At 35.6% G+C, this 20428-nt stretch overlaps 1 protein-coding gene across 14 annotated transcripts in view; it reads left to right on the forward strand.

Annotated features, from left to right (window-relative positions):
• Arb2a (ARB2 cotranscriptional regulator A) overlaps positions 1-20428 on the forward strand; it is a 437422-nt gene that overhangs the window by 17856 nt on the left and 399138 nt on the right. For 2 of the 14 annotated variants that reach the window (XM_021255773.2, XM_087180724.1), the window contains one exon: positions 575-620. The exons of the other annotated variants lie outside the window; for them this stretch is intronic. The gene's annotated coding sequence lies outside the window, so the exon portion shown is untranslated. Of the gene's footprint in view, positions 1-574; positions 621-20428 lie in introns of those variants that run through there. 14 annotated transcript variants of the gene reach the window in all.

Consider the following 20428-nt stretch of genomic DNA (forward strand, 5'->3'; position numbering starts at 1 on the left):
TCACAACATGACTTTCCGGAATGAGTGACCCAAGACGGACAGCACCTAAAATGAATCTTTTATAACATAAACCTCAGAAGTGTTGTACCATCACTTCCCCTGTTTGCTGTTGGTCACACAGACCAACTGGAGTGGTGTGGGAGTGGACTGTGTGGGTGCCTGATAATGAGGAAGTGGGACTCATTAGGGAACATCTTGGAAGCCACCACAGCTTGCTCCCCAGTCCTTCCCACACTCACAGTATACATACTCACCACTTCCCAGTGCCTTCACATGCCTCATCTATTACTGTACCATCGCAGTGTCCAGAGTCTCTCATCCAAATAAGTCAAAGAGTGGAAGAGACTTCTTGGATGTACTTCCTTAAGTACAGCTCCTTGATTATAGGTATTTTCAGCTTGGTTTATATATCTTCATTGCCCAGCATAGCATGGTGGGATGGATATAGGATAACTAGTTATTTTATTCCTGGGTATTGATTTGTAAAGGTGATATCAAGCAAAGGTCAACATATTGCAGGAAGAGTTTAACGTTTCTCAGAGTTCCCTAATGTGAGTGGCATGGCTTCCCACAGGGGCTACAGGAAGAACACCAGCCTTGGACAGGAAGCAGACGCAGAGGTGAGGAAAGCTCCATATCTTTTATTGGCATGTCCTCAGGAAAGGCAAGAAGTGATCTCTAGTTTGGCTGCTATAACAGAGTTTATTGATATTTATTGAAAATATCTTTTTTGGAAATATCTTTAGCTAGAACAACCATTTCCTTGTGTAAATTTTACACTTAAAACTGTGGGACAATAACAAGAATTCCTCTTTCTCCACTTTCCAGTAAAATTTACTAAAGATAGAGACCCTGACAATTGGGATACTCAGATTCCTCTAGGCACTCTGAATGTCCAAATTATATTTAACTATCTTTGTCAAAGAGGGCTTATTCTTTCCTAGCCTATAGAGCCTGAAATGCTCTCCCCTGAGTTAGTTGTCTGCTGAAGTACAAGGACCTCTTCTTGTCAGTATAAACTATGAGACAATGCTTCTACCATAGACCTATAATCCCATTTGAATATACATAGGCTTCAGAGAATGAGGTAAAACATAGAAACCATGAGGAGATGTGATACACACCAAAAGACTCGGACGCTTTTTGTCTACAGACGTTTTTATCTACAGAACTCAAGAAGATATGTGTGGGAATGGACTTAAGAATGTGGAATCAGTTTGAAGAAATTTAAAGGGTGATCAGGCAGTGATGGTAGTGGTCATGGCCTTATCAGAAAAAGTTGTGCGATAAGATTGTTAGTTAAGAGATGAGAATTGGTAGAGATCTAAATGAAGACAGTGGTCTTGAGGATAAATTTTGCATAATATTGTAACTGTTACAGTTTGTTTATTTAATGTCCTGTTTCATTAAACCAAGCTATTTAATGGTTAGGACTACTTGTCTTTGTAGCAGTGTAAGAAGGAGCAAATATTATATGCTGGGTACTGTTCTGAGCCCTTTGCATGTATAAATAATTTGATACAGCTGTCTTTGAAGTAGGTACTAATATTAAATACATTTTTCAGATGTAGAAACACAGTTTCAGTGTTGAGAATCCTCACCACCTCCTAAGATTGGATCATTTGCTGGAAAGACCCACAGAATTATGAAAAGCTTTTATATTGATATAAATACATATGTTATATTTGCATATTTTTATTTATTACGGTAAAAGAATGCAGACCAGAAATCAGAAAAGAGAAACACTACATAAAGTAGACTTTAGGAGGAACAAGGACCTAGCTTTTAGTTGCCTCCCGGAGTCAGGTGAAAATTGTTTTATTCTTCCAGAAAGCATATGTGACAGATTGTTAATAACCACATGTGCTCCTCAAGCCCTGGTGTCCAGATTTTTATTTGAGATCTGTTATATGAGGATGGAATACCCACATAACTGACCCTTCACATTCTTCAGCTCTCAGAGGCCAATTGATACAGCATGTCTTAGGATCTCAAATGAACAAACGATTAATTGTTGAGTCTGAACCACATGGTTAGTATAAACTAAATGGCATAGCCCAATTCTTTAGTTATGTGGATACTCTTATTGGGTGTGATACAGTATTCCAAGAGTTTGTAAGTTATTGTCCAAGAGCCAGTCAAGGGGGCCAGTCCTTTTGGAGTATACAGGCACTGAACACCCCCAAGCCTTCTTAGTTAACTTTTTACTGCACAACTATGAAGGAGTAATTTGCCTGGATAATACATTGACTAGGTGGCAGAATTAAAATTTAAGCACAGGCATTCTGACTCCAGAGTCAGTTGTTTTAAATGTACAGTATACTGAACCACTTTTTTGTGTCACCTGTGTCAAATACAGAATCTGAAAGTTTGGCTGAAATAAATAATCCCTTCTCAAGTACTATAGTAGGTTATACCGCATATTTCTTAGCTTTTTCTATCTATGATATGGCATTCTTCATGGAATGGGTAATACCATAATATGTAAAGATTTTATGATAAGAAAATAAATCATGTCAGTTACCATTTTTAACTCATAAAAAGTCTAGCTTTTATCTGTTATAGCTATTAAAGTATAATTGAAGTCCAATAAACTGTACATATTGAAAGTGTATAATTTGATCTGTCCTGGCAAACTTCCATGAAACTATCATCACAATCAAAATAATGCATATTTCCATCACTAACAAATATTTTCTTATTTGAATCAGCCCTGTTTATTGAAGAGAATTCTTACTATTGAACAACCTTGTCTTGGTCACAAGTCGATTACATGTTGGTCTACTTTTAGTCTTTCTCTCTCTCTTCTCTCTCTCTCTCTCTCTCTCTCTCATGCTAAACTTCAGACTGTTCTGATTACTGTGCTTTTATGATGTTTTGAAATTAGGTAGGTAAGGCACACCTTCCATTTTGTTGTGTTATGAAATTCTTTTTGTTTATCCTCAGTCTTCTGCATTTCTGTATAGGCATGAGAGTTAACTTGCCATTATCTACAGTGTATCTTGCTATGATTTAAATTGGGATTTTGTTGAATCTTTTAATCAGTTTGGGGAGAAATTCCATTTTTAAAATATTGAATTTTCTGATTCATGAACATAGTATTACTTTTCATTTATTTAAATCTTCTATAATTTCTCTCAATGAAGTAGCTTTTGGTAGAGGAGTCTTAGGTGTCTTCTATTAAATTTATTTTTAGGTATTTTATGTTTTTTAGCACCACAAAATTTTTTTCTTATCTTCTGATACACATACACAAACATACATGTAGTTAATTTTTGTATATTTACATTTTATCTTGCCACCTTGCTAAACTCATTTATTAGCAATTGTAGTCATTTTATAATTTCCTTGATGTTTTTTATGAAAACAGAAAGTATAATTAAGGATAGTTTTATTTGTTTCTAATCTGTATGTACACTGACATAAGCATCCTGTACTGAGCAGGTAAGTTTTCAGTGTATCTAAAGTTCACTTTGTAATAAAGTTATGAACAAAGCCACTCACTACATTTCATGTACCATATCTACATTTAATTCTTTCAGTTTACTTAAGGATGAAAGGAAGCATATTCATAAATTAAAAAACAAAGCTACCAAAATACTACATTTTAGTACCTATTCACATTTTAGTATCTTAATTCATTTAGTGGTGAAAGTGGGCATTGTCGCCATCTCTAATCTCAGAGATAAAGAATTCATTTTCTCATCATTTTTGATTTTGCACTAATTACTTTGTGCTTTTACAATCAGTACTGATATCTAGCCTAATAATTTGTCTTCTCATAGTCACATTACTTCTCTAGATTAGAGAACTTTGATTTGAGTATGTTACCTTCATTTGACACCAAGTATGTTTGGTAAGTAACTACCTAAGTGGTAGCTATAAATGATTAGCTATAAAGCATTAAAATTCAGTGGACAATTAAGATGTGGATTGGGCATTTAACCTCTAGTATTTGGTTGGTTCTGTTCATTATTATATAGTAAATTTTGGATATACTGATATCCTCTATACCCTGCTTTTATGTATTGTTTAAGAAATCATAGACTGCTGTGAAGAAGAGGGTTTTACATTCTGAGTTGTTATTGGGTCTAGTTCTGTATTCCTGGAACCTTTTCATATTGCTTTTGAATTTTAGGCAGAGGCTTACCATGTTACAGAAACTTATCTAATTTCTTCCTTCTAGTTTAGTCCATGATTTTTCTGCTCTATTCTGTTTATCTGACATTGGAGAATCAATAGACCTAATGGAAAACTAGAATTTGCAATGTTTTTGCTGTGCTCAAATATTTCTATATTTTTTATTGTAGTTTGGAGTCTTACAGTTCTTCCCATTACCATTTATGAGCTAATTTACCAATGACTGTCACATATTTAAAGTCTATGCCAATAAAACAGTTGAGAGGTGTTTTACATATTGATATGAAAGGGAAAATTACATTGATTTATGGGGGAGGAATGCCTTTTTTCTCTTTTGACTTCTTAATTGAAAGTTCCTCTTTTGATCAGTCTGTACTTTCATTGGGCCTTATGACTATTACATGGATGTTAAAGATCATATATTCATGTCTGGGTTCTCTCTTTACATTCTTTATGCAACTCTACTTAGGTATCCCTAAAGTTTACTGTTCCTAAAAGTAGATTTAAATTTAGGAAAAGTAGAAAATTCTGCCTATGCTTCCGAGTCAAGCCATTTTCCACCCATTTTTTTTTAAAAGCCCTAAATAATTTTATTAGGCACTGACCCAAGTAACATTGAAGTGATACCATGCTTAGTTGTGGCTTTTGTTTTTAGTGTGTGTTGCTTCCTTATGAATGAGACCCTAACTCTAGCTATTATTGTTACTAGTATGTATTGCATCTTTTAAAATAAGACTTTGATCATAAATATTATCTAAACTCTACCATTATATTATAATAGTATCAAGTTTTATTATTTGAGTAATTAATCTAAATTGACTAAGTGGTCTCATTTGAAGTAATGTTATTTAGTATCAATTGTTTACTAAAGTGTGTGGATATAGTTCACACAATGAAATGAGGACTCATTTTTTCATGAATCACAGTGTTCTCTTCATTTTCTGGAGATGTTATCTACTTCATAGCCCTCAGTTCATTTGTAAACAGTCCTAAGTTAAGCCAACATTTTTGAGCATGTAATATGTGTATAAGAGTTGTTAAGAAGATTAAGGCATTGTCTATTTTCTCAGAGGCAAGGTGGCCTGTATGCAGCTGACCATGATGCACAAAGCTGATGTAGGCACTTAGGGGAAAACACTAATTAAGAAAAATATTTCAGGCAGTGTGACTAGTGAATGAGAAGTGTTTGAGAGTAGAAGTGTTTCATATCTTAAAACTTAAACTTAATTTTTAAATTAATGAATTTTATTTTGAGAGACAAATTCTTAGCAAAATGAAGTAATTTATTTGGGGTGAGGTTAATCTAAAATCAGAAAAGATTTGTTCTTTAAAGAGTATTAGACTATAATCATAAAATATGTTATCATCAGAGCCCAGCTATCTTTTGTTTTCTGTAAACATTTTGGCTCCATTGAGGCTGCAGCAGTTGTCAAAGAAATAGCCACTTTATCCTGTTGCAGTTTATTTCAGCCTCAAAGTATAATACACATCTCATCTACAGAATTTTTAAGCTATTTGTTATTAGTGTTTTAATCTCAAAGTTCAAATGTATTAAGGGCCAAAACTAAACATTATATTACGGAAGCTCTGAAATAGTGAATTTCCAAGTGCATTTTGAATATGAATAAACTTACAGTATTTTACATTTGTACCTTTGATATACTATGATATACCATATTTTAATTGATAACTGCTAAATTTTTCTTGACACAAGTAGCTGAGTTTTATTCTTTTTGTGCCTGTTTTTACTGATCTGGTTTTTAAAAATCCATTTTCCAAGTGAAGTATTCCCTATTCAATTGAGAATAATTGATGAATTTCTATACTTTCCATTGAATTTATTTTAAAGTTTGCTTTATAGTTCAGTTCTTGCTTTTTCTTCAGAATGGTTCTTATTTACGTGTGTTTAAAGTTTTATTGGTTCACGGATTAAAACACACTAGAATTCCCGAGTTTAAGAAGTCAGCACCAAAATATTGGTGGTGTAAAGAATCATATTAAAAGGGAAGAGATGTTGCTAATTTTGAAATTGTTTCAGGTCTTTACACAAGCCTGGTGTCTACTATATGGTATGTAACCACATTTATAATAGAAGCAAGCATTGTTTTTATGCTTCTCCAGTTCTGTGTGTGGAATTTTTAATTAAACTTAATTTTAGTAATATTTCTGTGTACCTACTAATCTGATAAAGACCAGCACTGGGGGCTGCAACTTACTTTAAGATTCCGGTAATATGAATGCATGTGTATAAAATTAGTTTAAAATCAACAATTATTAATATATCTGAGTAGATTTAGTAAAAACAAACCAAAACCTATTACCTACATCAACAGCAATGCCACAGCATTTTTTCCAAAGCTCTGCCAATTTACAGTTAAATTTCAGATAGTGACTTGGAATTCCTTAGTGCATGAGGTCCTTTAGCAAAATTAATAGATGATATTTCAATGAACAACATATAGATTTATTTTGTGTTAAGTATATGCTTTTGAATTTATACTTAAGTAAGATTGGTGCTAATTCCGTCAGTCCAGGGAGCTTTATAATTTTCTTGCTGCTAATTTGTGTGCCCATAAAGGACAGTTGAATCAACATCTGTTTTCAGTGAAAGGATGTTTAACTCTCATACAGAAAAATCAGTATTTTCAGCATTTGTCATTTAAACAAATAGAAATGGATTTAACAAAATGTTATGTTCAGACAAAGCACCAGATAAAATGTTTTATGTTTGTTTTATTCTCATTCTAGCATCAAGTCCTCCCTCCAGTGGCTGCTGTTACAGCATTTCCTTTTTTCACCTTATTTTGGAAAAACAAGGAAAACAGTTTTTTTTCCTTAGAATTAAAGCTTATTTGGGCCGGGGATTTAGCTCAGTGGTTCCACCACCTGCCTCTTAAGCGCAAGGTCCTGAGTTCGATCCTCCAGTACAAAAAAAAGAAAAAAAAAAAGCTCATTTGTGCATCACGTCAAAAGACTGGCAGAGATCCTCTGTGGAAAATATTTCTTTTGTGACTGGGTGAGCCTATCTTTTAGTAGCCAGTGGGACAGATTATTCTGAATTGAATTCTTTCTTAGCCCTCATCTTTCATTTACAAGTTGTTTGTAACTGTCCCCTACACCAGTATTTACAAATTTCAGTCACTTGTATATCTTCAAAGATTTCACTCTTTTACTTACTAGTGGAAGTATACCAGCCAAAGGAAAAAAACCAGAAAGGACATTTGACATTTCCAGAAGCACAGGATTATATATTAATATAATTTATTGTAAAGTTGTAGGATGTTATTACTTTTTTCATTGAAATTTTTAAAATATTGAGTCTAATAGCTGATATAAAAATTTCTGAGATAGTTCATTTTTATTCAAATTATTAGCTCCTTTACACAACAGGCAAGGAATCAGTTGAGTTTTGGTGATGGTTTTATGTTGATGTGTAACTGCACACCAGATGCTAGATGGTTATCTAGTACTTTTTTTTATTATTCTCCCTGTAACTTTCTACTAGGATTTATTCTCCAGCAGGATGGGCAAATAGAGAAAAATGTCCAAAGAACAAATATAAAAGACATTCTTACTGAAATTATGATTTTTTTCTGTTAGTGTTATTATTTATTTTAAAAATATTTTGTTATAATTAAAAAAGATTACAGTATTTCCAACCCAGATCATTGTGTGGGATCATATGGATATTATGTTTTGATAAAAAGTGACCTTCCAAAAAAAGAAAGCAAAGCAACAACAACAAAAGTGACCTTCATAAATGTAATGCTTATGTAAGTTATAAAGCAAAAAAATATAATTGACATTTACATTAACATTAAATTCTCCACTCAATCCAAGACTCACAACCTGGTGAGTAATGTCCACTGATTCATGTGCTTCCTTTTACTTTGTTCCCTTTCTTCTTTTCTAGAGATAATTACTTTTCTGAAATTTGTACTTAATTTTCCCTTGAGTTTTTTAATAGCTTCATCACAAATTGTGATACCCACAAATTGTTTATGTTTGTTTGGTTTAAAGCTTCATATACATAAATGATATTATACTGTATTTTGTCTTCTGAAACTTGTTTATTTATATACTAGTATTTTTGGAAGATTTGTTCATGTTTTGAGGTAGTTGTGCATCATTCATTTTCACTGTTGTATAAAATTCATGTCTACTCTGTTAATAAATTCCATTATATCTGCTCACCAATAATCGGAGAACAGTTATTTTTTCCCATTTGAGGTTGTCAGGCTGTATGATGCCCCCCAGTGATCTTTGCTTCTTGATACATCTGCCTTTGTGTAGATCCCTCCTATACTAAATAGAGCTACCCTCTGGGCCAGTAGACTGTGGAAGAAGTGATGATGAGACTTCTGTAGCTTTTTCCTTGCTCTCCTGGATCTGTCTTTCTGGGGAAAGCTAGCAGGCATGTTGTGGATATACTATAACAACAATCAGTACCAGTAATTTTTTTGTACAAGTGAGTCACCTTGGAAGTAGATCCCTCACTAGTCGTGCCTTCAGATAATGCAGAGCTTGCTAATATATCTTGACTGTAAACCTAAGAACCCAAGTGAGAACCTCTTACCTGAGCTACTCACAAACTTCTGATCTGGAGAAACTGTGGGAAATAGTAAATACTGTTGTTTTGAGCCACTGACTTTTGAGGTAATTTACTGTGGAGCCATAGATAATGAGTAAATTAACTTTTAAATGATGTGATCATTTTCATATGTACTGCCTGATGCAAACATGTGCAGAACTGTTAGTCAGCTTCCTGTTGCTGGGATTAAATACCTGACATCCACAATTTAAAGAAAGAAATGTTTATTGGGCTCATGGGTTCAGAGGATTCAGTCCAAGGGTGGCTGGCATCAACACAGAAACATGATGGGGAAAGAATATGGCAGAGCAAAGCTGCTCAGTTCATAGTAGCTGAGAAACAGAGCAGGGGAACAATGACAGAGAGGAGGGGAAGTGATCACATATTGCCCCCAAGGTCACACCTGTGTGACCCAACCAGACACACAAGTCAGAGCAGGGAACAATGCCAGATAGGAGGGGCAAGGGATCCTATATTGAGTCACACTTCCATGACCCACCCAGACACACAAGGCAATCAAGTTGATAATCTGCCTTAACCATCACAAAGACCAAGTGGTGAATCAAAGGATGGAATTGCTGAGTTGAAGATTATGAGAATATTTAACTTAGAAATCTCATGTCAATCATTTTTGTAGTTTTACTGATTTATCTTTTGACCAGCAATGATTATTCTTTTAACATTTAGTATTGAGAGGAAAGGGCTTCCAGGCCACCGTCCATCCTGCTGCTCCCAGCCCAGAGGAAGGGGCTTCTGAGCCAATGTCCCAATACTCCTGGCTTAGAGGAAGGGGCTTCCAGGCCACTGTCTGTCCCACCGCTCCCAGCCCAGAGGTAGAGGCTTGCGGGACACCATCTGTCCTGCCACTTCCGGGCCAGAGGAAGGGGCTTCTGAGCTGCTGTCCCACCACTCCCAGCCCAGAGGAGGTGAGCCGCATGGGCTACAACAGCACCCCCCCCACCAGTCGAAATGAGAAGACATGTAAATAAGTCTCAAAACCAGACTTCCAGATCACCTACAGCAACCCCAAGGGGAAATGAGATGGAACACTCTGATACTCACCCACTGGGGCCCCCTGAATGGGCAACAAAAGAGGATCTGGAAAAAATGAAATCAGAAATAATTTCTAAGATAACAGCAGAGATTGTGCTCATAGTGCAAGACATGATTAATCTAGAGAGGAGCTGAGGAACATGATGGAATCCCAACATAGGAAACAAATGGAATCCATAAAACATATGCAAATAGATTTCCAGGAGATGAAAAACTCCATTGGAAGTCTACACAGCAGAATGAGCCAATATGAGGACAATTTCAGATATAGAAGATAAGATTGCAATTAGTGACCAGAAAAAGAAAAATTGCTTCAAAATTATAAGGGAACATGAGAAATCAATCCAGCAGCTGCTAAATGATGCAAAGAAGAATAACATAAGACTGATTGGAGTCAAAGAAGAAACAGGAGAGAGTGCAGATGATATAAAAAAAAACGTTTACAGAAGCAATGGCAGAAAACTTCTGAAGCAGGGGAAAAGAACTTGACATACAGATAAGTGAGGCATATAGGACTCCAAATAGCCTTGATCAAGAAAAAATCTACTCATAGGTATATAATTGTTAAGATACCACAAACTCAATAGAAGAACAAAGTTCTACAAGCAGTTAGAGAAAAGAAACATCACATACAAAGGAAAGCCCAACAGAATCACAGCTGACTTCTCAAGGCAAACCATCAAGGCAAGAAGAGCTTGGAGTGACATATTCCAAGCCTTAAAGGAAAACAGCCTCCAACCCAGATTGATGTACCCTTCTAAACTATCTTTCAGAATTGATGGAGAAATAAGATATTTTCATGACAAAGAGGGCCTTAAGAACTTCATGAATACCAAACCAGCACTCCAAAAAATTTTAGATAATATCCTAGGAACAGACAGTGAGGATCACAACCCCGGGAAGCAAAGCAGAATGAACCCATATCAGGCGTGACCAGAAAATAAATGTGAAGGGGGAGAATCCAACAAAAAGAAAAAGTCATGACAATGATAAGTCAATACATTTCAGTTATAACCATCAATGTTAATGGTCTCAATTCACCAATCAAAAGAAATAGACTGGAAGAATGGGTCAAGAAGCAAAATCCAACAATATGCTGCATACAAGAAACACACTTGATTCAAAAAGAAACTCATAGACTGAAAGTTAAAGGGTGGAAAACAATACTGCATGTGACAGGAAGCTGAAAAAAAGCAGGAGTAGCTATCCTCTTTGCAGATCAAGTAGATTTCAAACCAACACTGATTAAGAGAGACAAAGAAAGGACACTACAACCTTATAAAGACAACAATAAAGCAGAAAGAGATGACAATCATAAATATCTATGCACCAAACACTAGTGCGCCCAACTATATAAAACAAATACTAACAGACAAGAAAAGTCATATATGCACTAATACAATAGTGGGGGACCTCAATACCTCACTGTCACAAATAGATCAACTAGAGAAAAAATAAGTAATTAAATACTAGAACTCAGTCGAACTCTTGAACAAATGAACTTAACAGATGTTTGCAGAGTGTTCCACCCCCAAAAATCAGAATACACATTCTTCTCAGCTGCATATGGGTCATTCTTGAAAATAGACCACATACTCACTCATAGAACATGTTTAAGTAAGTGCAAAGGAACTGAAGTTATCCCCTGTGTATGATCAGGCAATAGTGCGATGAAATTGGAGATCCATAGCAAAAGAAACTCGAAAAATTTCATAAACACGTGGAAATTGAACCGCACACTTCTAAATAACCAATGGGTCACAGAGGAAATTAAAGAAAAAAACAGACCGTTCCTTCAATTAAATGACAATGACAATACAACATATCGGAATCTATGGGACACAATGAAAGCAGTCTTACGAGGGAAATTCATAGCAATGAATACGCATGTTAGGAAAACAGAGCGAGCCCAATTAAACAACCTGATGCTGAACCTCAAGCTTCTAGAAAAAGAAGAGCAGGACAACCCCAAAACTCATACAAGGGAGGAAATTATAAAGATCAGAGGAGAAATCAATGCAATGGAGACTAAGAGAACGATACAAAAAAATCAATGAAGCTACGAGTTGGTTCTTCGAAAGAATGAACAAAATTGACAAACTCTGAACCAACCTTATCAGAAAAATGAAAGAAAAAGGCCAATCCATGAAGTAAAAATGAAAAGGGTAAAATTACAACAGACTCAGCAGAAATCCAGAGGATCATCAATACCTATTTTGAGAACTTATAGGCCAATAAGATGGACAACACAGAAGAAATGGACAGATTCCTAGATACATATGAATTACCCAAGTTTAACGAAGAAGACCTAAAAATTCTAAACAACCCAATATCAGCCAATGAAATTGAAAATGTAATTAAAAACTTATCAACTAAGAAAAGCCCAGGTCCTGCTGGCTTCACTGCTGAATTCTACAAGACGTTTAGAGAGGAACTACTGCCACTACTGTTTAAACTCTTCAGTGAAATTGAAAGGGAAGCAATACTCCCAAATTCATTCCTGGAAGCAAGCATCACCCTGATCCCCAAAGCAGACAAAGACCCAGCCGAAAAGGAGAACTATAGGCCCATCTCACTAATGAACATAGATGCAAAAATCCTTAATAAGATACTGGCAAATAGAATGCAGAAGATCATCAAGAAGCACATACACCCTGATCAAGTGGGATTCATCCCAGGGATGCAGCGATGGTTCAAAATATGCAAATCAATCAATGTAATACACTATATCAATAGAGCCAAGGGCAAAAACCATATGATTATCTCCGTAGACACAGAAAAAGCATTTGACAAAATCCAACATTCATTTATGATTAAAACCCTACCAAAAATTGGAATAGATGGTCTCTACCTCAAACTGGTAAAAGCCATCTATAAAAAACGAACAGCCAGTATCATACTAAATTGTCAAAAATTGAAATCCTTCACACTGAAATCAGGAAGAAGAGAAGGATGTCCACTATCACCGCTCTTGTTTAGTATAGTTTTGGAAACATTAGCCATGGCAATTAGACAAGAGAAAGAAAAGGAATAAAGATAGGAAATGAAGTCAAATTGTCATTATTTGTAGATGACATGATACTGTATATAGAAGACCCCCAAGGACTCCACCAAAAGTCTTCTAGATTTAGTAACCAAATTCAGCAGAGTAGCTGGATACAAGGTCAACACACAAAAATCAATAGCTTTCATCTACACGAACAATAGACTCACTGAGAGAGAAACAGGGCAAACAATTCCTTTCACAATAGCATTCAAAAAACTGAAATACCTAGGAATCAACCTAACAAAAGAAATCAAAGACCTCTTCTCTAAAAACTATAGCACTCTGAAAAGAGAGATGGAAGATGATATCAGGAATTGGAAACACATTCCTTGCACCTGGGTAGGAAGGGTCAATATAGTAAAAATGGCCATACTTCCAAAACTGCTATACAGATTCAATGCAATTCCAATTGAGATCCCAGCAGCATACTTCACAGACCTTGAGAAAACAATCCAAAAATTCATTTGGAACAAGAAGAGACCCAGTATAGCAAAAGCAATACTAGGTAACAGAGACATGGCAGGGGTATCTGAATGTCCAACTTGAAACTATGCTACAAAGCTACTGTGATAAAAAACCTCATAGTACTGGCAAAGATACAGATCTGAGGACCAGTGAAATAGATTAGAAGATGCAGAAACAATGCCAGACACACTCAGCCATCTCATCTTCGACAAAGGATCCAAACACCCTCACTGGCGGAAAGATAGCCTCTTTAATAAATGGTCCTGGAAAAATTGGGTTTCAACTTGCCAAAGATTAAAACTAGATCTATATCTCTCACCATGCACTAAACTGAAATCGAAATGGATTAAAGATCTAAATATTAACATAGAAACACTAAATTGGCTGGAACAGAGGTTAGGTGGAACTCGTGAAGACGTTGGTGTAGGAAAAGATTTTATGAACAAAACCTCAGTTGCCCATGAACTAGCACAATCAACAAGTGGGATCTCTTCTTATTAAAAAGCTTCTGCACAGCAAGAGAAAACACCAACACTGTGAAGAGACAACCCGCAATGTTGGAAAAAATCTTCACCTGCTGTTCCTCAGACAAAGGTCTATTATCTAGAATCTATAAAGAACTTAAAAAGATCAGACCTCCCAAATTTAAAGACCCAATCCAAAAATGGGCATCTGAAATGAACACACATTTCTCAGACAAAGAAGTAGAAATAGCAAATAAATACATGAAACATTGTTCAACATCACTGGTCTTTTGAGAGATGCAAATGAAAACAGCGCTGAGATTCCACCTCACCCCAGAAAGAATGGCTGCTATCATGAAATTAACGAAGAACAAATGCTGGTGGGGCTGTTGGGAAAGAGGAATGCTGCTCCACTGCTGGTGGGAGTGTAGACTGGTGCAACCACTGTGGAAATCAGTATGGAGATACCTCAAAGAACTAGGACTGGAAGTTCCATTTGACCCAGCTCTTCCCCTGCTGGATATCTTCCCCAAAGAATTAAAAGAATCATACCACAGTGATGTATGTGTGCCCATGTTCATAGCAGCACAGTTTGTAATAGCTAAAACTTGGAAGCAGCCCAAATGCCCATTAACTGGAGACTGGATAAAGAAAATGTGGGGTTTTTTTTATAAAATGGAGTACTACTCAGCCTTAAAAAATGAGAAATTAGAGACTTTTATAGCTAAATGGATGCACATTGAGGCCATACTCTTAAGTGAAATAAATAGGGCACACATGTATAAATACAGAATAGTTTCTCTGGTGTGAGAAACTGAAAGTGCAAATAAGGACTAAAAGATATAATAGGTAGTATGAAATTGGAAGAAAAGGGGCAAAGGGGACAGTAAAGTGAAAGAGGTAGTGGAAAGGAAAGAAGGGAATGAAATTAATATGAGAAAATGAAAAAATGGAAATAAAGTCTTGTACATAGGGCAGGATGGAGGTGTTGAAGGGAGGACAGGGGAATGGGGAAAAATAAGAACCAAGAGAGATTATGTAAAGGTGCAAATTGTCAATGATGAATGTCATTATATTGTATACCTAAAATTTACCAATGATTAGAATGAATAATCGATAATGCGAAATAGGAAGAAAAGGTCCAAAGGGGTAGGGGTAGTGGGAGGGGCAGGGGAAAGGAAAGAAGGGAAAGGAAAAATGATGAGAAATGGAAAAAATGGAAACGAAGTCTTTGTAAATAGGGAAGGGAGGGCTAGGAATGGGGACAAAATAAGAACCAAGATGCATCATGTAAAGGTACAAGTTCCCACTGAGAAATGTAAACGTGTTGTATACCTAAAATGTAACAATAAAAGAATTTTTTAAAAAATTTAGTATTGTCAGGTTTCTTAGTTTTCTCTAGTGTAGCAAGTTTAAAAATCTCATTGAGGTTATACTCTCTGCCCCAACATAAAAAAGTAGTAACCTACATTTTCCACTAATGTATTTAAAGTTTTCTTTTCACATTCATGCCTTTAAACAATTCAAGACTGATTTTTGTGAATGGAGTGAGGTATATGTATCTCACTTCTTGTTTTTACTATGAAGTTAACCAGATGTTCCAATTACTGAAAAGTCCATCCTTTCCTAGTGCTGTGATGGTGTCGTAGCTGTCACATGAATCTGTGGCGTGGCTTTGTTTTGGAGTTTCTATTCATCAATTTGTTAAAGTAATACTAATGACATATTTTAGTACTTACTGTGAAACCTAGTAAAGCAAGTCTCTGTATTCTTCCTCTTTTGAAGTGTATTATTCACTCTTTGTCATTTGTCTTCTACATAACCTTTTAAAGTAGGTTTTTAAGTTTTATGAAAAACACTTTTAGGTTTGAATAGAATTGCATTAAATACAGACATCAATTAAGAGGAAAATTGGTATCTTTGCAATATGGAGTCTTCCTGTCCATGTATTTCAGTTTTCTTTGATGCCTTTCGGTATTATTTTATGACTTTGTGTATATAAGAGCAACATTGTTTGTTATATTTCTTATAAGTACAAAGGTTTACTTCTTGCTGTTATAAATATGTTTGTAAAAACTCTTTTGTCTTGTAACTCGTGTTTGCTGCTTTTTAAAAGACACAAATTTTATCCGTAAGTTTTTAGTAAACCATCTTGCTGAATCCCCTTTATTCTCAAATATAGAAATTCTTTCCTTTTTCTTTCTTTTTCCTTTCTTCCTACCACCTTTTCCTCCTTCCTTTTTTTGTCACAAAGTTTCACTATATAACTGGGCTGGCACCAAACTTACAGTCCTCCTTCCTCAGCGTCTGAGTGCTAGGGTTACATGTGCACTACCACATCCTACTACATAGAAGTTGTTGTTTTTTTTATGCTAGAAAATATTGTTTCTTGATTTTTCTTGTTTTGTTATTGCTATCATTATATAATTTTCAAATAATGCTAACTTCATTTTCCTTTTTTCAGTCCTCATCTGTTTCTTTTCTATGTGTTGTTGCATTGGGTAGAAATTCAGCAAATGACAGGTTGGTGATCATGGGCATTTTTTTCTGGATCCAGTTTTTAAAGAGGTTTTAAAAATTTTACCATTAAGAGTATTTTTGTTTATCTTTAAACCTTTTCCCTTCATTCTTAGCTTTCTACAATTTTTCCAAAAATCAGAATTGAATTTTACCAAATACTTTTTCTGCAGATATTAGTTATTATGGTTTTTCTTCTTTATGTTACTTTGGTGAGTGACATTTGTAGATATTCTGATGTTTTATAATGAACTTCCTAGGTATTCTAAACAGGAGAATTCCTTGGGATACTCAGCTATAAAGTTGGACATAGACATCTAGTTGTAAAATTCATTATTCTCATAATCACAGGAGGGGATCCCATCACTTTGTGGAAATAATAATGAAAGCTCCTTGGCGTACTAAGCATAGGTCTTATGCATAAATGGCTTAACATTCCACAAAGTGTCCTTCTGCTGACAGTTTTAGTGCTAAATATTTTAGTAGGCTTAATCTCTTAAAAGTGTTAGGAGAAGTACATTGTCAAAGCACGGGCTTTCCAGAAGCAGATGCTGAGACAATTTAAAATGCAAAATGTTTGTTAAAAATTAGCATTAATGCTGGTAGTATAGCTTGATGATAGAGCACTTGACTAACATGCAACAGCCCAGACTTTGATCCACAGCACCAAAAAAAAAAAACCAAACAAAGATCACTTGAGAAAGGATGCAGAATAGGATTGGTCAGAGGGAAAAATCGAACTGACGCACGGACATGGCCCACCAGAGTTTTCTTGGATCAGGCCGACATGGCTGGGCCTTTGTATTTCCACTTGGCTCAGTCACCAAGTAAGGGTCAGCAGGAGAAGGCGTGACCTCGAGTGAGGTGATGCTGGGCACCAGAGCCAGCTCTGAAGTTGCAGACAGCAGGAGGCTGTGCACTGCCTGCACCCACTGCATCTGGTGCATCTCCCCTCTGAGGGCCTGGTTACTCATCTATTGTCTGCCTCATGCACATTGTATCTTAAATGGGAGTTGGCCCTCGCATTCACCAAGTTGAGCAAAGATGCCAGTGAGCATGTTAGTGGAATGAGAAAATTGGATGTTGACTTTGTGAATATTGTCACTGCTATTTCATGGTACTGGCTGTTTTGAATTCTCAAGATACCAGTTTCTACTAAATTAATTTAGTCTGGAGTTATACATTTATAATATTTGTGTTTTATTATTTATATTTATCATAGACTGACATTTATATTTGACCCACATGAAAGAGATTACTGTTTGTTTGACATGCTCTGTTTTTCTCATATTTTGAGCACAGTACATTCTTTTTGAGAATTGTTTTGTCCTTGGCCATTACTCTGCCATTTTGTTACAAAATGAAACACTTCTAAAGAGACTATTTAGAAGTTTTTTCTTTTTGATTTTTCTCTCCTCCCTCCCCTCCCCTCCCCTTTCTGCAGAGTCTTGCTCTGTTGTCCTGTTGAAGTTGTGGGTTCAGGTGATTTTCCAACCTCAGCCCCTCAGTAGGTGGGAATACATATGTCCATTACCATGCCCGGTACTTTTGACAGGCTATAAAATTGAGAATTATCTTAGGCCTTGTGTAATTTCTTTATTTCAGTTTTAACACCGATTTGCAGATATTCTGAGGTTTCTATTCTAGTCTTGTTGAGTTTCTGGCTTTTGGTAGCTAAAAGGTTTTATAAAATCTAACCAAATGATTACCAATTTTGGAACCTATTAAAAAGACACAGTAGTGTAATACTCTTTTTCTTTAAAATATTTTTATTTGATATTTCTTAATTTTTTGCCTCTTTTAAAGATGTTTGGTTTCTCGAAGCATTGTGAGGAACAATGGGAAGTAATTTTTTATCAGTGCTAATTCTGAATAAATATACTGAAACAATTTTGCTTGACAGCTTTAGTCTAGAGATAATTATGTCCAAATTACACGGACTTAAAATCATAGTGCTTCCTAATAATAGAAAGTAGTACATAAGAGTATGAAACTTTTGCAGAATAAAGCTCCTGGAATTATGTCCTAGTGAGGTTTAGCAGTTTGACTTACCAGAAAGATAACAGATGCAGCTCAGAACACCAAGTTGGAAACCCAACCACCCCTATCATCTATGGTACTTTCACTAGGTTTATGTAGCTTCTCCAAACCTCAGATATCACATATTTAAAATGCAAGTGTGTCAGTTTTACCCACCTTGACAGTTGTGGTGATGACCTAAATAAGATGACGGTACAGAAAGAATTTTTGACCTGTGGTCAATGTGTACATTTAGGAGATAGCTGAACCACAGTTGTTTGGACAAACCTTTAAATGAAGGTGGATCTCACATATGTGATCATTGTCCAGGCACTCATTTTAATAAAGTTAGAAGGAAATGTAAAGGAAACAAATTATGTCAAAAATCAGTTTAAATTCTTTTACAGTTTTTTCTTCAGTAGAGTCTTGGAAACTCAAGTCAACTCAAAGGATATTTATTTTGATGTGTTATTATTTGTTTGCAGAGTACATCCAAGTGATACATATCAAAAGTTTATTTCTGTAACCTGGACTGATTTTAGTATCCTTCTGAGCTTTTGAGCACAAATTACTTGGAACCCTGTTATACCTGATTTTATATGGGTCACTAGCATTTGTAAGGGACCTGTAGTTTGCAAAATGATTTTATATATATGTATATATTTTTATATAATATATATTCTTTCATTTAATCTTGGTAATAGCTTTGGAAAGCTAACTCTTATTGTGACTATCCCCATTACAAAGTTGTGACTTCGATGAAGTCACTTAGCTTCTAGGTGGTGGAACTGAGATTAAGAACCTAGATCTCATTCCATATCATGTTGCTTGGGCAGCTAAGAAAGTATTTTAAATATTCTTGTATTAGAACTTGGTGTTCTGCTCTGAACTAAACTATGACCCAAACATGTTTTCATTCTATTCAGAACCTACTGTTTTCTATGCACCAGGCACATATTATTCTGGACTTTGGCTCTGTGTCTGCTCCATTGTGTCCCCTTCATTATCTAGCCTCTTTCCCGGAACCCATATTTGTGCACACACACACACACACACACACACACACACACACACCCAGAAGCCTTAAAATTAAATGCTGCTTAGTATTAGTTTGAAGTACGCTTTACTGATAAGCAACATGGATAGCTAACTGTAATTAGTGTGGATGTTTTTGGTTCCTCATAAATGTGTGATACCAGTTTCATTGACTGTAGATTCAGTTGCAAGTAGATTAGTTTGAACTTGATTTCCAGAGTCTGACCTAGCATAGATTCTTTGTGGCCAGACTAGCGCTAGGCCAGACCCCAGGGCCTTGGAGTATGAACCCCGTTTTACTTGTTCTGTGCCACATTCTGTACTTTCATCAGTGCAGTCAGAATGTGAGGTGGAAAGGGCTTCTGTTGCAAAATCTCCTGTATCTGGTTTATATTTAATACCTGTATGAAAACAAACAAACGTGGAAAAATAAGGCTTCTGTGTATCTTTCTGTACATTTTATAAATGCTTATGCCATATTTTGAGCAAACAGGGCAAATAAATATTTTTCTGTTCCATGCTTTAAAATGCTGACTGGATAAAGATTACACATGACAAGTTATTTATAGCTTTATTTATATATGGTGGATTCTCTGTTGGAATTGTGGAAAGGAAAAAGATATGATAATTGCTTTGTGTAGTTCACAGAATGAAATCGCAAACTGAGATGTTTTGAGTCTAGTTTGTACCATAACCATTTCTAGGAACCCATATTTAAACAGCAGTGGTTATCATGAAGTGTACAACATGTCAACTATGTCCCAATTCACATCAGTAAAAACCTTCCGCCACTTTATTCCCCATAACCTAACCTCCATCAGATAATGCCAAGTAAACTATGTCGAGTGCACATATTAATATATATCAAATGTACCAAACGGCTCGCTGGCTGCATTTTCAGTAGTGTTTATCTGTGGTCATGCAGGTTATATCTCTGAATTTTTATTAGGAAAACAAAATTGAGAATTTGTAATGTTCCTGATTTAGATTCGCCAGCTGTGCCACAGCCATGGAAAATAATTCAAGAGAGTAAAAATCTAGCACAGTGTGTAAGAGAGCAACAGTCAAATTCCTTTTGCTTCCTGTTTACTTGCTCTG

The sequence above is a fragment of the Heterocephalus glaber genome, unplaced genomic scaffold (genome assembly GCF_053883595.1).
Source record: "Heterocephalus glaber isolate CG9 unplaced genomic scaffold, H.glaber_assembly_v1.0 deba00001465, whole genome shotgun sequence".
Lineage (NCBI taxonomy): Eukaryota > Metazoa > Chordata > Mammalia > Rodentia > Bathyergidae > Heterocephalus > Heterocephalus glaber.